We start from the raw sequence: 19,459 nt of genomic DNA, 5'->3' as shown, positions 1-19,459 counted from the left end.
AAAATGCACACCACAAATGCACACCCTCAAAAGATCTGGTCTAACATTATAGGTGTTACTAATTAGCAGATCTATCAAAGATCCCCCAATAAGAGCCTCGAATGAGCCCCCCTCCACAAGGAACCTTCCCCTGGATGGTTCTATCTTGGTTTACAGAATATGTTCTGGAGAGGACCTTGGGGTCTGGGGCACACTGATCCCTGGCTACAAAGCTTCTAAAATGTTTAGTCTCTTACCTTGACAAATAAGTCCAAGAATGTAGGCAAAAAACAGTTGTAAAAAGGTATAACCACTAAGAACACAGAAGTTTTAAAAAGGTATAACAGGGGCATAAAAGAAAAGGCAAAAAACTCTTCATGGCATCACCAGCGGCAAACAAACAGCAAAGATGCCCAGCAAAACCTCTCTTTTACTGGAAAACATGGTCAGAGATGAGCTAAAACCAGAGAATGATGAGACCTACCTGCATCAGCCAGAGCAAGTCATGGAATGCAAGGTTTGAGCTCTTGAAAATGCAGGCAATTTACTCCTTAAACCTCTTCATCAGGAAAGGAGTCTGGGCCTTCCCTGCACCTTCTGTTTACTCTTCTGTGACTACCATCAGCTGAGGCTTTCCACACCCTCATTTGGGATAATTATCTCCTCGTGTTTGAGGTAATTGCTGATGAGGGGGACCCAGTTTTTAATCTGTTGGTTAATCCAGATTTGTGGCATTTGGAACCTTTTACTGGCCAAGGCATTCCAATGACTGAGAGATCCCAATATCCCTCTTCTCTGGTGCCACTCCCATGGCTAAACCATATTTTTAAAGCCTGCCCATACTGGCAACCCCCCAGTCATTTGCAAACCTGTCTGTGTTACAAGAATTCTGGTATCTTTATTTTACAAATATGCAGAGCCTGGTCCAAATAAGGCTGATAAATATATTGTATAAATAATATAACAAATATAATAAAACCCTGCCATCTAAACCAACTGCTCCCCCTCATTTTAGGGGCCTGTTTATCTTGCAGGTAAGTAATTTTCCCTAACTAACCTGTGTCATGAGTTTCCCCTGGTTCAGACTAGTCTGCAAAATCATGGGAATCTCTATGTGCTGATATTCCCTGGTTTCTGATGGCCTCTCATTTTGGCTGTAACCATGGTGCTGCTGGATTTATCATGGCTGCATGGCACAATGTGTATCTCATTCTCTCCTGGCAGCTTTGTATGGCTTTTATTTAGCTGTAAAAATAATTTCCATTTCTTGAGCATCTGAATTAAAGATAGAATAGAACTATGACATCGAGAGCTGGAGATTTTATGCAAATTTATTTATAAATATAAATCACATTTAGAATGCAAAATTACACAAATGTCTTCTACAGATTGCCCATCTCTTAAAGAAATGATTTCTTTACTTTTTTAAGGCTAATGCCTTAACATGTTATCCATGTATTTGCAATGGGAATGGAAACTCGGTAGAAAGTCCCAAGTGAAATTTGGGAACCCAGTGGGATCAGTTATGTGACGAGGTATTTTTCCAGTTCTACATCAGTGGCTTGACATCGCTCCACGTCACCAGCCCGTGTCACACTGGGATGGAATTCCAGCTCTGCTGAAGTCACTGACAGATTCCTGGCTGGATTTACCGGGATCACGATGCTCCAATGTGCCAAGGGATGCCCAGGAAGAGCAGTGACGAGTCCACCTCCCAGTGCTCCTGTGCCCACACCTCACCCCCCAAGCGCCTGTGCTAGAACTTGTGTTACTCAAATATTCCAGCATAACATTCCTGGGAAAACCCAGCTTCTTGCATCTAATTCCAACACTCCCAAGCATCGTAAATTCAGGTGTTTTTCCTGCCTTTTGGGATTTCAGAATGGTATAAACTTATTAAAGTGGGATACAAGTGATGAGGGTTTTCTGACTATAGAGCTCCTCCAAGCAAATAATTTAACAGTACTTCCTTGGATTTCAAAACAATCATGGATTTTGGATACAAATATGGCTTCATCAGATTTCTTTTACAAATTTTGATACTTTTTCTCTGCTCTAATCGCAGGTTTTCCCTTTTTCCTCTTTTGGGGCCAGGTTGTTTTCTCATTGTCTCCTCTAACACTGGTCCGGGGAAAAATTCGGTGGTTGTTTTCTTGACCGTCCAACAAAACAATCTGTGAGGTCTCGGTTTTGATGACCAGTTTTAGCATTACATTCCTTCAACTGGATGGAGGTGACATCCAAACCATCTCAGAAATCTCCATGCTGCCCATCCTTCTGCCACAAGGAATTCTCCACTGAGCAGTCCTATTCCCGTTGCACTTTATCCCCTCAAAAAGGGGAGAACTGTTTCCTAGGGAAAGAAAACAACAAAAAAAACCAAACAAAAAAACACTGTAAAAATATTGACTGCCAATGCCCTGCTCTTTCCTTAGCTCTGCTTCCACATGGAGGTTAAATAGAACTCCAGAATCAAAACTAACGCAGAAAATTACTTTTTCTTTAGTCAGAGCAGCTCCACAGGGTGTTTGCTACCCTGAACCTCTGTAATTCACGTCAGGATCACAAAATCATTAAGTTTGGAAAAGACCTCCAAAGTCATCCATTCCAACCTTTGACCCAATTCCACCATATCCACTAAACCAAATCACCCACATTTCTGAGCCTCTGCTCACTATTTTACCTATTAAAGCGTCCAGCTGATGTCATTTGGGTTTTTTTTTTTTTTAATTCCACCTTCTGAAAAACTGCAAAGGGAAGAAACTCCAGGGTTACAATTGAAAAACTCAAATATTGATCCTCTGGAATTTACCAGGTCAGAAACTTCCTGTTGGTGTTTTTAACCATGCCACAAAATTCCTTAAAAGACACATAATTTTTGGTTCAGTGTCATGAAAAGCTTTTAACACAAATAAAGTGGATATTCTGGTGGATGAACACTGAGGATACGTTTCTAATTTTATACATTTAGGGTGACAGAAGGAAAATACCTTTTCTGGCAAATTATTGCTTCATCAGCATACTCAGAATTTGCCATGGTGTTGTGGGCAGAATAAAGTCTTATTCCTCAAAATCACATTAATCTGGGTATTTGGAAGACAGCAACATCTACTGTGAAGAGCAGGAGCATGATGGCCGTGGATGCTCAGCTTTGCATCCTGGCTGGTACTGGACCAAACACATCCATCAGGGCATCAGAACATTGGAGAAGAGATGAACATATTAAAAAGAAAAAGGACAAAAGGCAGGTGTAAGGATGAGAAAAGTTGTAATTAAGGAGAGCCGAGTTAACTGGAGACTGATTTAACAAATGTAGAATAATTTTGTACCTCAGGAGGGAATTGTGCTGGTACAACCTCAGGAGCAGTTGATGTGCTCCAGTCCCACCTCCGACAATTGGATTTAAGCACGAGTTTAAGGACAAAGCTGAGCTGGGATAGTTTGCAAAATCACTATAAAAGTACAACCTTCCATTCTCCCAAACCATATGGGTTTGACTTCCCATATGGAGTCACAAAATAAAAATATAGTCTAAAAATAGCTCTCAAAAATGCACTGGCTGAAGGCTGCTTCCTGTGTCACGATTTGATTGGCCTTGTGTTTTATTTCTTCAGCAGCAATTTCCATTTATCTCTGATTTGGAGCATGAAAAGCTGCTTTTATAGTTGTAAGCAGAGGAGAAAAAGGCATCCGGGAAGGAAATATGGAGAGCTCTTCTGGCTTTACAGGAGCTGCAGGAACAAGGAAAATTATTTTAGAGCAGCACAAAACAAAGTGATGCAGGGAGAGGATCTCTCCTTGCAATCTGCACTGAAGTTCGCTGTCAACCCAGTGCAGAGCATTATATATTCCGTGCAGCTCCGGAGGAACCTAAAGGAGCCAAAAATTGTCAGAGCAGAAATCCCCCGTGCACAGGGAGCGGTGCCAGCACGGCTCCCAGCCCGCCCGGCACGCCGGCCCTGACAGCTCCTTCTGGCCACCAGCGGAGCCCGAGGAGCCGCTCCCGCCGTGATGGATGGCATCGAACGCGAACATTCCCACTTGGGCTCTGCTGGATGGTGCCTTCTCAAAAATCAGAGATTTATTTTGGGGGTTTTTTAGGGGAGAAAATATACCAGCCACTCCTCGATTGCTGCGTTCAGTGTTGGGCTGCTCACTACAAGGGAGACTTCGAGGGGCTGGAGCGTGTTCACGGAAGGGAAAGGAGCTGGGGCTGGAGCACCAGGAGTGGCTGAGGGAGCTGGGAAAGGGGCTCAGCCTGGAGCAAAGGAGGCTCAGGGGGGACCTTGTGGCTCTGCACAACTCCCTGACAGGAGGGGGCAGCCGGGGGGGTCGGGCTCTGCTCCCAGGGAACAGGGACAGGAGGAGAGGGAACGGCCTCAAGTTGCACCAGATGAGGTTTAGATCGGATATTAGGGAAAATTTCTTCATGGAAAAGGTTTAAAGCATTGGAATGGGCTGCCCAGGGTGATGATGGAGTCACCATCCCTGGAAGTGTTCAAAAAACATGTGGATGTGGCACTTGGGGATATGGGTTAGCGGTGAACATTTGGGTGGTGCTGGGCTGACAGTTGGATTTGATGATCTTAAAGGTTTTTTCCAACCTTAATGATTCCATGATTCTAAATTTTAAATTCTTTCCTGCTTCAGCTGGGGCAGGAAACAGACCATCATCCAAGTACCTGGAGATCTGCTGGTGGCATCCAAGACCTGAAACCCCTGGCTCTTGAGGAGGAGAAGGAGGGAAGATCAGTCTTGGTGGGAGCCTCCTACCATTGAGGAAGACCTGAGCCACTACATGAAGACAAAAAGGAAATGTTCCAGCTGAGCTCCTCAGCGATTACTTCCCCCACACTGGAGAGCCCAAGCTCCAGTGAGGTATTTCTCATTATTTGTGACTTTTGCCAAAAAAAGGTGAAGAAATAAATAGCAGATAACTAAAAGAATTCATATACAACTTATACAACAACAAATGGAGAATATAATGTCTTGCTTTTTCAGCACTTCAGTTTTCCCACATCCATGGGTTGGCCTGGGTTTATGCAGGTTTATGGGTTTCCTGCAGGCTCTGACACTGCACAATCTGGGACAGTTTCTGTCCTGTTTCTGCATTAACATTTGTTACTGTGCATGAAAAAGTGAAATAAAACTGAGAAAAAAAAGGTGTTTGCAAGAAAAAAATGCCCCTCTCCTCAGCACACGAGTGGCAGAGCAATGCCAGGATGCGGTTGGGGAGGGAGGAGCAAATCCCGGCTCTGCTTCAGCCCAGAAGGAATGAACAACCAACAAAGGGCCAACCCCTTCACTCTCCAGGAATCTGGAGTGAGGAAAAGCCAGAGTGAAGTCCAGCAGCCTGCTCTGGACACAGGTCAGGCTCTGGACACACATCTCCACACCACGGCCCAACACCTGCCACAGTGCACAATAAAGTTCTTCTATTTGATGTTTTCTCTCTTTCTTTCTCCAGTTTCTTAAAGCTCTAGGAATGATTTTCCCAATCTGAGCAAAAGCTCTGCACTCCCCCTTAAAAAAGATTTTTATAATATCTAAGAAATATTAAAATCCAAAGAGGGGAAAGAAAATATATCTAGAGTGGGAAAAGGCTGTTTGTCATTGGCGGAATAAGGATTAGAAATCAGCTTTTCTCTGAAGAATTTATAGAGAAGGGAAAAAAAAAAACCAACCCGACACTTTGGAAACAATTATTTACAAAGTTCAAAGTGTTTGGTGCCCTTTGCTTGGGTAAAATAAGAGGCAACACATAACACCCACAGTCACGAGGAGTTTAACCCAATTACTCCTGTCAGAAAAACTAATTTTACAAAGCACATTTCTGCCAGGAAGAATCCTTTCCTTGCCTCCAATTCCTTTTTACATTGCTAATAAGTCTCTTAGCAGTCGATTAGAAGTGCCTCTTCAGCCAGGAGCAGGCGCCCTGAGCGCAGCCAGCGGTCCCTGCTCCGGAGAAAACCTGATTGGAGCCGAGGGGAATTTCGCCTGAGGAGCTTCCCTGCAGGTGTTTGGTCCCGTGGCAGTAACCTGTGTCACTACAGAAGCTGCTAATGGCTATTACACACTGACAGCTCTCAGGAACGGGATCTGGGACTGTTCTGACCCTTTTCCCCCTCTGACATCCAGAAATCAGAGGGTGTTTTTAGGGCTACATGCACAGAGAGGGGAAGAGGACCCACCTGCCTGACAACTGGATAAGGCTCACAAACCTTAAAAATTTGTCCCAAATGATGCAAAATCTATCTGAAACATCCCCAAACTGTCACCTGCTGAGCCAGGTAAACCCTTTAAAGCAATGTAAGTTCAGAAGAATCTAATTTCAGTAAAAAAATGATGGATGAGAGACAAGGATGATCAAGGACAGCCCTCTCCAGGTGGGTGCCATTTTACCCAGCTCCACAGATGGGGAACATTTCCCGAGGAGATGCTGAAAAGCCCCTGGCTGTGCTCTCTGGAAGTGAACAACAGCAGGAGCGGCACCAAGGCAGGAAGATGAGCAGGGGATATGGGAGACAGAGAATTTAAACTTTTTGACACATCTTCAGAACAATCTGAAAAAAAAATCAGTCTCGTTGTGGATAAATACAATTTTACCAACTCTGCTGAAGGCAGTGAGAAGCCCCAGGCTGCCCTTGGCACCTCACCTGTACCTGGAAAACAAATGCAGTGTCTTAATTCATCCAGAGAAATGCTCACTTATGCAAAGAAAATATTGAGATGATGGAGAAGAGGATCAGCTTCCAGCTTTGGATATTCTGGGAAACTCTGTGATCCTTGCGTAGGCATCTCTCTGGAGAACAGGGATTGGAGGTGTCCATGTCCATCCCAAATGTTATAAGAAATCATCTGACATCTAAATCCAGCACATATAAAAGAGGCTAAATTCATTAAGTCAAATTATTCCATTTTAATTCTCACTTCTTGGTTTTTGTTCCAAAGGCTTTGTGGCAATTCATGTCAAAGAGCCAAGTAAATATTTTCTTGTGCAGTGTGGAAGATGATGTCAGGTGGTGATGGGAGTGAAATACTGACTTTGTAAAACTATTTGTACCTCTGATAGGATTGAGTCATTTTGTGAGATTATAGGAAATGCATTCCATGATTACATACACCCCTCAAGGCCCTGTGGAGGTGAGATTCTGCATCTCACAATGTTATTTAAGCAGAAAAAAAAAAAAAAATGGGCTAAGTAAATAAAAAATCTGCAGCATGTGACTTCATCGTGCACTGTTGACACCTGCTTCTATGATTTAAAGGATGTTACTAAGAATATCAGGGTTGCTAATATAAATGATGAAGAAATCAGAGGTCAATCATATAATAATAAATATTAGCATAGGTTTCCCAAGGCCAGAAGTGGCTGCAATGGTAATTGGAATTATGATTTTACTCTTGAATTATGTGATACTGAAAACACTTTGTTCTCTGCTGCTTTCCTGGAACAGCTCCATTAAAGCCAAGGAGACAAACTCTCCAATTTTTCTTAATCCAAGAATTAATGTCCCCTTTTTATAAGGATGCTTTTTTTTCATGTAGGCACCCCCCTCGCCCTGTACGTGAAGTTGTTGTGTTAGAGGGGTGTGCTGGGCTGCGTGGACATGGTCCCTGTGCTCCTGCTGCTGATCTGAGGATGCAGCACCCCAACTCTGCCATCCCTGCTGGATATTCAGGATAAGGTGGAAAAAGAGGAAAACTCCTCCAAACAGCACTGCAAGCACAAAGGAAACCTAGAGTCTTTCCAAAACCACAAGCTAGTTCCCTATGGAACACCAGGATAAAATGCTCTGAGTGCATTAATGCAAGAGCCAATACACTAAATTTGATGAAAGACTGGTCCCAACTACACAGTTTAAATTGACAAAATAGCTGAAGCTCATGGCACTCTTTACAGCATCTCTGAATTACTCTGGACACACAGAAAACACCAAAAAACTGTGGCTGCAGCTTTAGAATGATTAATTTTGGAGTTATCTGGCAGCACCTTGTGCAGCAAAAAGTCAGCCCAGCAGCCAGGCTGGTGCTGGGAGGAAATTCCAGAGGGTGAAGGGCTGGCAGTGGCTTTAAAGCACGGAGTGACTCCTTCCCCTGCTTCCCCACCTCCAAACACCCCTCCCTGCACCGAAGGTAGCTGTCCCAGAGCAGTCTGAAATCCAGAACAGCTGCATGAAATGTTTTCAGGAACAGGAGTTGCTGGGTGCTGCCTGTCTTACCTGGGGATTCCTGCCAGCACCGCAGACGGCTTTGGAAATGCTGCTAAATCATATTTTTTACAGGGCAAAAAATGCCCCAAACTAATCCTATAATGCTGCCTGAATGTTGGTGGGCTCTTTTCCTTTCATGCCTGTGACTCCTTGCTGACGGGCAGCTCACAGAAGCCGTGTTGGAGCTGGTGTCAAATGCTGGAGCACTCCGTGTGAGGAAATCGGGATACGCCACGAGTGTTTCAACGCGGTTACACAAAAGTCTAAAATTAGGTCATAAATTATATAATCTTGCAAGGAAACAACAAATTTAATGACTATGCCAAACCAGAGATAAAAGCTGAGGAAGGAAATAGCATCTTGCTCATTAAATATTAAGGATCAGATCCTTCAAACATTTTCCAGTGATGAACTCTGTGGGAGTTTGGCATCTGTATTTGTGTGTGTTCTATAGAATGTGCTTATACATCATATACAAGTGCTGGGTGTGATTTATGGAGCACACACACCTAGTAAGTATATTTATAATGCATAAATACATTCCATCAAGAGCAGAGAAGGTGATTAGTGAGAGTTTCCTAAGAGGTTTAATCAGATATTTTGATGGCTTATTTCCAGTGTTGCTCCAAAAGCATTTTTCATTACAGGGCACTGGGAGAGAGCAGGTAGAGGCATCTCCCTTTTCCACTTACTGCAGCAGCAGCTTTCACAGACATCACATCTTCCGTGGGACTGAAGAACCCTGTAAAGGAAGAAAGATCACCAAGATGTAAAAATGGATTTGAAAATTCCCTGCAACCTTTGAATCCCTCCCCTAATGTTGCTGTGCCCCAGCCTTTCTTCTCACCTTACACGTGGCAAATCTGGTTTGATCTGTTTGAAACAACGCAGGGCTGAGGTCTTGCGCATATTCCCTTAAAAGTTGGAAGCGATTCCCTCGGGCCCGATGGCTGTGCTGATGTCCTGAGTATGTTAATGAGAGGGAATGGGAATCTCTGATGGAAAAAGGCAGATAGCACTCCCGTCCTTTCTGTCGTCAAAGCTTCTCTGATAACCATGTCCTTTTCTTCAAAGATTTGAGTCATCAGTGGATTGACTAAATCCTTGTGCTGGAGCCTGGGAAAACTGCTGTTGATGCCCTTGGCAAATTCTTAGCCTAAAAAAGCATGAAAAAGAGGACCAAGTAATTTCAATTCCATAAAATACATTAAATGCAGCACACAGGTATGTAAATGGGAAACTCCATAACTGTAATTTTCCCATTTAGAGCCTGATCTAAAGGCTATAAATGTTAATTTGAAATCTTTTCATTGATTTTAATGGCCTTTAGATCAGGCCCATATTATTCACTACATATCATGTTTGTTTCAGTGCAATAGTGTATTTACGTAAAACGTGAGTTATGTGGATTATAACACATGCAGATCCACTGCTTATTGTGCAAGGGCAGAGATTGTGAAATTTATTGGCTTTAGCAACACACATAAAATACAAAAGCCAAAATAAAATCCCAAATAATGATTAGACTTTTTAAAAGTGAGATTAAAAAAAAAGAAAAAGAAGAGGCCTTTTTTTCATTTTATACTAATACAACCTAAATGTATTTTAAGGATCATGAAATCCAAATGGAAATTCGTACAATTCCTCATTTCCGACTGCAGCGGTTCAACAAAAAAAATTACATTTAAATGATTCAAAATGTCTCAAAGAAACGGCATTTTTTTCTTCTAATTTGGGGAGAAGAAAAAAAAAAGAGTTTCAACCCAAGCTCAGCAAGGGATAACAGCATTACAGGCACTGCACGGAGAATTTAGCCACTCATAATTCCAAATCCTTCTCGAATGCTTTATTGCTATAAGGTGGCTCATAGCAGCCTCTACACAACAGGACTCCCATAGCATTAACCATGAGAGATAGGCTTCCAGAAAGAAACTATAGCAAAGTAATTGTAAATCTCTAATGATGCATAAAACCGAGCTGAATTGGTCCTGAATTCTCAGCATAAAAGAAATGAACCATCAGAAGAACCAATTCTGGTGGCAGTATAACACACCCCAGTGTGGAAACTGTTTATGGTGTTTGCTGCAGTGGAAATATTCCCACTAATATGCAAGGGATAGGAATTCATTAAAAAGGCCTGAATGCTGCAGCTTCTTGGGATGCCCCATGTGACACTAAACGCAAATCGTTAGCCAAAAGGAAAACCTTGTCTGGGCCAAAGCAGGTCATTGGCTCTGTCAGGGCCAGTACAATAAATGCGGTGGGATCTGCAGGGTTTTAAACCCACCTTTCAAGACTTCCAGGGTGCTTTTGTGCATCTTGGGGGGTTCAGCTGCACTAGGCTGGGCTTTGTTGGAACTGTGCCCACCAAGATGTCTCCAGGAGTGTGTGGAGGGACCAGACTGAAGCCTCATCCCCCTCCAAAAAATCCTGTGCCCAACAGGACACCTGGGCTGGGACCTCCAGTGATGGCCTTCAAAGGGACATGGCCATAGATGGCACAGAGAGTTGTCTGTGTTAAAACCCAAGCTCTGCCGTTTTCTCAGAAACTTTAGCCAATTCCCACCAGATAAGCACCCAATAAAATATTTAAAACCATAATTAATGGTGCCATTTAATTAATTAACAATGCAATCCACAAAATCTACCGATGTACCTGGCTCATTCCAGAAACCTCAGTGCACAAACCTGGACTGTCACCCATTAATCCATCCCTGTCCGGAGGCACCTTGCTCCAGGAGCAGATCAGATGGATTATCTGGGAGACCAGGAATCACTCACTCGTGCAGGAAGAAGAGCCTGCACACATTTCCTCACACAGCCTCACCCAGGAGCTCCAGCGTGGCCACAAACACCATTTCTTCGAGGTGAGGAACCGCCGCACTTTTGCGTCCAGTAGATCTCCGGCTTTTTTTTGGCACTGCCAAGAGGTGTGGGATCATAGGCTGAAGCTTTTCTGGCACCAGGGCATCTGTCCACTGAGAAGTAGATTGACAGGGCTGGAATGGCTGGGTTTGTTTGTTTTCTCATTTCACAACTCGGAAGAGCCAGACATCTGAGAGCTCGGATGCTTCATTGCACAGTGTCAAAACCGGCGGAGGCACAGATTTGAAATCTGCATACGTGGACAAAAAGAGGGCGTATTTGAAATTAATTACAATTTCTAGGCACTACCCAGAGAACAATATTTACCCATAATAAGCATGCACCAAGGAATGGCACATGTACTGCACAGTTTTTAGTGAAGCTGCAGTTTTCCACACTTGTGTCCAGGACTGCAAGGCTTAACCAGGACTTCTCATTTTATAAAAGCATTTAAAATAATTCTCTTCTAAAAAAACAAAAAATATCACTGATTTAAAGTCAAGCTAAAATGAAATGAAATGCAAGTGACCCCACAGGGGCTTTCTATGCTTGCAGTTGCATTTATCTACACCACACACAACACATCAGTTATAAAACATCCAACACATGAGTTATAAAACATCCCATAACTCTGTCTATGTGTTACAGCCTTACCTATAACCCCCATGGAAGTTATGGGAAGAAAAGGTAAACAATTTTGCAAGGGATTAAAAAAAAATTTGGTCTCACTCTGTATCAACTGTAGATAATGAAATAGGTGAAGAAATGTTTTCCTAATAAATATCCTCCTTGTACATAAATATAACAGTAAAGGAATGGGGAAACTGAGGAAAGAGGGGTGACCACTGCAGGTGTAAATAAAAAATTAATTAATTCACACTGCTGCAAAATTTATTGTCATTGGTGAGGTGCTGGCACTGTAACCATCCTTTTATTTACCTCTGATTTAGGGGTTGTACCCTGTGAGCAATTTATAGCTGCTCATTTTGGAAATAAAAGTCCAAGCTACTTGACCCATTTCCCTGAGGATCCTGCAGTAGTAAGTGATGTCCAAGATGCTCCAGCTGACACCTCTCTATTCCAAGGTACCTCCATTTTTCCCAATCAAATCAGAACAAGTCTAATTAAAGGTAAACAAGAAGCTAAAGTGAGATGAATGTTTTGTAGGTGCTTCATGCTTCCCTACATTGATTAATAGATAACGAATTCATCCCTCCACCAAATTAGTTGACAAACCCTGCTGTAATTACTCCCTGTACATGATGATCTGTAGGCATGGGGAACTCCGGTAGGGACTGAGCTCCAGCTCCCTCCAAAGATATTTTGTGCTGGTTGGCTGCACCCACCAGGTATTTACATTCCTCAAATCTCGTGTTTGTATTCCAAGTTTCTCAATATGGTTTTCATTTGAAAATTAAAGTGGGGTGGTCACTCTTGCATGGAATGCCATTACTTGTGAATCAGGTTTGCAGCATGGGCAGCTGCCCTGGACTCTACTATTCCTTGGCTTTGGGAGTTTAATTTTTCCTTTTGTTTTCCCTATTGTTGTCCTGCACTTTGCTCTGTAAGTGAGCAGCAAATACAATTTTCTTCAGCTGTGGATGAAATTTTGTGAAAGCAGCACATTTGCCACCTCAAAATCAACCCCAAAGCGATCCAGAAGACACCTGACCACTCCTAAAGCAGAACACTACAAGAGAAAGGCACTTTGGGGGCTGCACCAAACATTGCCTGGCCACCATGGACCAGGCTGGAGGCATCCAGAGATGGGCTCCAACTTTTGGAGAACACATTGATCGAGTTATTTTTAAGAGTTTACTCTTAGAATAATTAGCAGTTATTAGGGTAGAAACCAGCAGCTGGAGAGGGATGGATACAGGGCTTAGTCTCATTCATTGATTACTTTCCAGTTCAAGTTTTGCAAGGGGGATCCAGTCCTTGAGATGGAGATCCCTGTGCCGGAAGAATGGAAATCAATAAATCTATTCGGAAAAACATAATTTCATTTTGCTTCTTAACCAGAAATTGAGATACGCACATTTCTCCCTCCCTGCTTTTCCCTGACTTAAATATATCCTGTGTTATGTAAGTAATTGTTTTGAACCCACTCTAGGGCACAGCCAGAGACATGACTCCAATAACACATTATCAGTAAAACAAAGCAAAAGAGTTTCATGTCCCTGCTGGGTTTGTATATCCACTCTTAAATGAGCAGATTGTCTCATTATTCACCCTGATCTGGTCATTGTATGCTTAGTCACAGCTGTCACAACAGGTGCCCAAGCGGCCTCCCCCTCCGTGGCACTGCCTTTGCTCTCTGGAGTTTGTTGTGAATTCCTCTGGTGGCTTTGCTGTTCCCTCTCTGGCTCTTTCCAGGCTCACCTTCGTCATTCCTTCTGAAATCATCCAGGCTTGGCTGACTCTGGATATAACAAACCTTCATCTTAGCCATCAGTTCTTTACAAGTCGGTGTTCCTCACCCCATCACGCAAAACCAGTTTATCCATCACCTTTGGCCATGGTTCTCTTGCCTGGACTTTTCCCACCTTCCTTGATACCTCCAGTGACCACTTCTCCTCATGGAATTAGGTATTCCTGGGCTAGGCAGGGCTAGGGGCTGATTCCTCCACTAGACCAGATCATGCCAAGAGACAGCAGGAGTCTCCAGTGAGTTGAGAATTTCCACAGGCTCTTGTCCAACATTATATTTAACAAGAAAATTCTTTGAAAACAGCTTTTAAGCCCCAAGATATCATCTCCTCCCTTTTATTTCTCTTTAACGTCCTTCAGTGGTGGTTTGGGGTTCCCAGGGTTGAGTGCAGAGCTGCTCCCCTCCTGTTCCTCTGCTCTCACTGCAGATTTATACATCACATTTTCCCACTGAGCTTAGCACTCACTGGGGATCTTTTACTGCCGAAAATCCTGTGAGTTCTTCAATTATCAGCACTGTGCCACTGTGCACTAACAAACTTTATCTGATACAGCAGCATATCAAACATTTTTAGTTCTGTAACAAATGTTTTCTTAGCTGGAAGCAAATCTCCTCTGATATTAAAGTACCTCCAAATAAAGAGACAATTTTATGTGAATCTTCTTTCTATTGTCTTCAAGGAATATATTGCAGGTTGAGGGCAAAATATACACAATTCAACCTCTTCTGTGTTCTGTAGGCATCAGAATTTAGGGCCTAATTCCTGAAATCCATCACTCCCACGGAATTCCAAAGGCTGGTGAGGGAGATACTAGACTGAAAGCCAGGAATGTAACCTGTATCAATCCCCTGATGCACAGAAAAGATTTCTATAATTTTCCTTCAACAAAATTACAAAGGAGCAAGGAAAATATCCAGCTTTTGATTTACAGAAAAAATAAATTCAGTGCACTACTGCTACCATTTGTTTTCTCTCTGAAAACCCAGAGTTAGGGGCTAAAACAGGCACTTCTATCTCAAATTTCATCCATTTGGGATTGAAATCTTTTTTTCTTCATAATTTTCTCTTCCAGCCCTGAATTTCCTGTCCTGCAGCACAGGATATCCCTACAGAAACCCAACTCCTTACAGCTGAGAACCAAGTTTTACCAAAATCTTCAATGCATTGCCACCATTTTAAATGCAATTTATTGCCTGAAAACCAAAAGTAGAGGCAGTGTCATCTTCATTCAGATTTCTCTTGGTCACCTACACTTTAAATAATTCATCCTCTCTGTTGTTACTCTTTAAAGCTCTTTGGGAGTATTAATTAGCACGGGGAGCTAAATTGACTTAAATTCTTGCTGCCTTAAAACTGAGTTGGGAATTCATTCCTCTCTTATTCTCCCTCTTTCCCATGTTACTTAAAAAACAAAATAATTATTTCTGGTGTTTGTGGCTCGACCCTTTCCGGGATGGGGAGTGCCCCAGGCTGGCATTGGGTCATCTGCTAAACTAAACAAGAGCAGCAGTACCTGAAAGCACCTAAATGAGGGTATGGACTGATGGTCAAGAGAACATAAATCTACAACAAACATAAAGAAATTTAGAGGGGTGAATTAATCAGAGAGCTTATTTGAGGGGGATCAAATCAGAACAGAAAGTTGGTATCCTACAAAGTCAGCAGTGCCAAGGATCTGAGGCAAAGGAGCTTGGCCACTGCTTTGTTTTTGGTCTTTATTGGGGTTTTTGGTACGGGTGGTGGTTACAGTTTTTTTTTACCTTTTTCTGATTGCTTTATTTCACGGCTTTGCTTAACCTATTTTCTCCAAAAATCATTGACCAGGATAAAAGAAACCTCGATTGCTCCAGACATCCCTTCACCAAAGGGAGCAGGACACAACCCCTCCCATGGGGCAGAAAGCAGGATTTTTGAACCCACTCTCATTTTTGGCATTTCTATCCTTATAAAACCTTTATCTTCTTGATTATTAAGCTCTCCCTATTCAAAGATCCCAAAAAGGTGGCTGTGCCACCTACCCAGCCTGGAGTTCAAGGCCTTTATGGCTGAGGAGACATTTTAGAGCATAATAACAACACAAAATCTTTATCAAAGATTGTCAGAGAGTTGGAATTACCAGTGGCTATCAGTCAATAATTGTTAGAGTACGTGATGGATAAGGGATAACCCTTCCCAAGCAATTCTGCTGTGGGAATGAGAAAAGCAGCTGGAAGGAATTCATAACAAGAACCTCGCAGAGCCCAGAGAAATGTGATGTATAAACAGATTATTATTTCCTCTGGATATTGATGATAAATGGACTGGATTTGGTATGTCTGGGAAATATCACCACCCTCTAAGCCACCTCAGCTCCCTGTGGCTGAAGGCAAAAAGCTCTCCTGTAACTTATGAGAACTTGGACAAGAAAGCACTGAATATCTGGGTTGTTAGAAATACAAAAGTTGCACATTCCTCTTGCACATTTTTCATTTAATTAGTATTTCCTGCGGGCTTTCAGCGTAATGAGTCATTGATTATTGCAAGGAGTGCTTTGTAGGGTAAATTAATTCGTTTAAGAGAAACAGTACGAAGTGTTAAGTAGCTGGATAAATAAATAAAAGGCAAAGTGTTTTGGTCATTTGGTTGCAAGCCAGGCCCAGGAGACCCCCATTTCTGAAATCAGCTACTCAGTGAGCACACCACTACCTGCCCTACTCCTTCCTTATCTTTACCTGTACCTACATCTGTTATAAAATATGAAAAATCTCTACAGATAAAGCAAAAATAAAGAAAACTCTGTTCCTCTGCTGAAACTCAGATTACCTTTAACAATATGATAGCTAATTACATGAGAAAATAAATGCAAAAAATGGATTTTCCATTTAATTTAGAGAAAACTTCTATTTGCTACATGTTCATTTCGAGTAATTAACAGAATTTCTGATAAGAAAAGAAAGCAGAAAGAGTACATTAACATTTATGGCCAAAAAGAGAAAAAGGTGATGTTTGGAAGAGTTGGTTGTAATTGTGACAGTACTCTTAAAACATGGACATGGGGCAGGACTAAGGATATTTAAGGATATATTACGTGGCTTTTCACAGGGTTTCCAAAAAGATGATATTCTAAGGAAAAAGTCATCGAAACAAGAAACCTGTTCAGTGCAAACAAAGATGGAAAAAGAGTAATTTCCCTCCTTGGGACATCTCTGATTCTTCTTTAGCTGAAGACATATCAGGTATTTATCAATATATTTATGCAGGGTGGGATTTACCAACCCAGTCAGCAACTGGTTTTTGAGAATTCCACACAGGGGAAATAAAAAAACAATATAATTCCTCATGACCTTACCTTGAGCCCATTCCCACCACAAATGAGCCTGGATCATGAAAGATTTGGCACTGCTAAAATATGGGTTACAGTTTGTGAAGATCCCAAACTCCCTGCAGTGTTAAACTCCATAAATTCAGGGGAAATGTTGCCTCGTATTTGGACTGAACAGGGAGCTACAACATCCACACATATTGTGGTTCCTTTGGTGGTTTTTATTGTTGAGAAGGGTTCCCAATGTGCTGGGAGGAAATTTATTTCCATTGGTCACGTTTTGTCCCTGCAAAACCTGCCTTTTGCTGCTTCCAGCCTTGGGAACTGAATTTTAAGTGTTGGCCAGAAACATGCCATGAACACCCAAGCACAGAAACAATCACCTCAGCTTTCAAATATTTCTTCGATTCACACCACGAAGAAAGAGAGAAAAAAAAACACCTTTATACAGGAGATTATGCCTAGAAATCACAATCCAAGCAGGCGAAATGGTAAATTCGAGAAGTAAATTAGTCATTTATAATATGCACTCAGATCTAGCCTGAGATGTGCTATTAACTCATTTAAAGCTGCAAAACTCTGGGGACAAGAGCCATATTTTCCATGTTGGGACTTGCAGAGTCAAATTTAAACCCATTAATGGTACTCACCGAGCACCAGTGCTCCGAGGTGGCCTCACTGAGCAAGGCAGAGCAAATTCCCTTTATCCAAGGTCCTTCCTCCTGTGAGGAACAGTTGTCAGGCTACAGAAAAGCTGAATTAAAGACTTCAATTTAAAATAGGGTGTGCAAAAAGTAGCAAGGAGTCCTTCCCTCCCTGGAGATCCCTGCTTTCCCAACGAACAGGCGGATTATAAGGAGCCATTGTGTATTATTTTCTGCTGGTAAACGACTTCATTCCCATTCTGCAATACTTCAGTGGACATTCCAGCTTGGGGACAGATCTCCAGCTGGACTAACTCAGCCCTGCTCAGCGTGTCCAGGCACGGAGCCTCTCCCAGGGAACACAGGGAGCTCAGGGAGTTTCATTGCGTGGCTTGAAAGAGATGGGAAAGAAAGGTGCCTTTCCAACATCAGCAGACAGGTGAGTAGGAATGTATTTACAGACATGGATTTTGGGGTGACTTCAATGACAGAAGTTTACTTACTGAGAACTCACGAAGTTGGGGGTGTCTCTGAGAAGAATGCAGAGGTGGGGAGGCCCTGGCACAGGTTGCCCAGAGAAGTTGTGGCTGGTCCATCCCTGGAAGTGTTCAAATCCAGTTGGATGGGGTTTGGAACAGCCTGGTCTGGTAGAAGGTCCCTGTCCACAGCAGGAGAGCTGGAATGAGGTGATCTTTGAGGTTCCTTTTAACCTAAACCATTTTGTGATTCTATGATTTAGATGTTTGACCTGGGACTGATGCTGCTGAAGTTAAAATGGTTGTTGACATCAGGCTTTCCCCCCCAGATCTGTTTGATTAGTAAAAATAATCATAGAATCATACACCAGTTTGGGTTGGAGGGGACCTTAAGGATCACCTAATAGCAGTATGCAGTGAGAATGTTCACAAAAAGAGCTGAGTTCTGCCCTATTATTATCTTCGTAAAATATTTTTTATTTTCCAGAAATTGCATATGTTGATCCTTGCAATGCCTTACAAATAATGCATTTATCCATCATTTAAACCGTACATTATAATTTATAGGTTAGTTATTTTATTTTGGTGTCAATCAAAGTGGGAAGCTGTATGAAAGAACTTAGCTTAGGAGAAAGAGATTTTTCGTGATAAGCTTTAATAAACTAACAATGACATTATAAGAGCTATCAGAGAAAAACCTGCCATCTAATAATAAGCTTGTTCCTGTTTATTTAAATGCTCCACTTTGTGCTTGTTTGTAAAAAGTTAATCATTACAGCAAAGTTCAACCTGTGGAAATAGGTGAGCCTGCTCTGGCTATAACCTGCAGCACTGAGCAGTGAAAAGGGGATTGGAGATTTCAGCTCTTTTTATTGCAGGATAAAACATCCTTCTGGAGATGCATGGGATGCTTTGCCCAAATAACTCCTGCATTAGGCAGCATGAGGATGGTCCCTGTCCCAGCAGAGCCCTGTGCAACCCGACCTCAAACATTTCCAGGGATGGGGCACCCACCACCTCCCTGGGCAGCCTGTGCCAGCGTTTTGTAAAGGGATTTCCTCCTAAATGTGTCTTGCCCTTACTCCACCAGGCTGGAAGCTCCAGTAGCTCCCAGGGATGGTCCTGCTGGGGCAGTCACCTGCTCACTTGCATTCTGCAGACTAAAATACATTCAAAATTTATTCATCAAAGTTGTTCTTGAGGAACCAGCTCTCCCAACATCCTGAACCCCAAAACATATCCATGTTCTCTGATCCCAGGGGAGCACGTTCATCCTGACTGCTCCTATCCAAAGCTTCCCAGCAGGGACAAAGCAGGATGCCCTGACTCCCAGAGGTTGCTCAAACACTCTGTGCCTCCTGTGCCATGGAGGTTAAACTCTGACACTCCTGAGTACATGGCAGAGCCCTGCCAGCTGCTGATAAATGAGATTTCAGGATGGGCCATGTTAAATCATGGATATGTGGACTTGTTACACCCTCTCCTGCTGTGACCCAGCCAGCCACGGCCATATGGAGTGGTGGGAGCACTGCTGGCCACACTCACTGAT

General features: G+C 42.7%; 1 long non-coding RNA gene across 1 annotated transcript; it reads right to left on the bottom strand.

Moving 5' to 3' along the window:
• Positions 1–1,292: 1,292 nt before the first annotated feature.
• Positions 1,293–17,893, bottom strand: LOC125333300. Its single transcript, XR_007206829.1, has 6 exons — positions 17,441–17,893; positions 11,020–11,307; positions 9,040–9,348; positions 4,662–8,934; positions 2,970–3,710; positions 1,293–2,332 (listed from the first exon to the last, which is right to left on the bottom strand). It is a non-coding gene; the product is annotated as an uncharacterized LOC125333300 (long non-coding RNA).
• Between the last annotated feature and the right edge of the window lie 1,566 nt (positions 17,894–19,459).

Source organism: Corvus hawaiiensis, chromosome 14 (assembly GCF_020740725.1).
Source record: "Corvus hawaiiensis isolate bCorHaw1 chromosome 14, bCorHaw1.pri.cur, whole genome shotgun sequence".
Lineage (NCBI taxonomy): Eukaryota > Metazoa > Chordata > Aves > Passeriformes > Corvidae > Corvus > Corvus hawaiiensis.
This window is presented reverse-complemented; position numbering and strand designations above follow the sequence as displayed.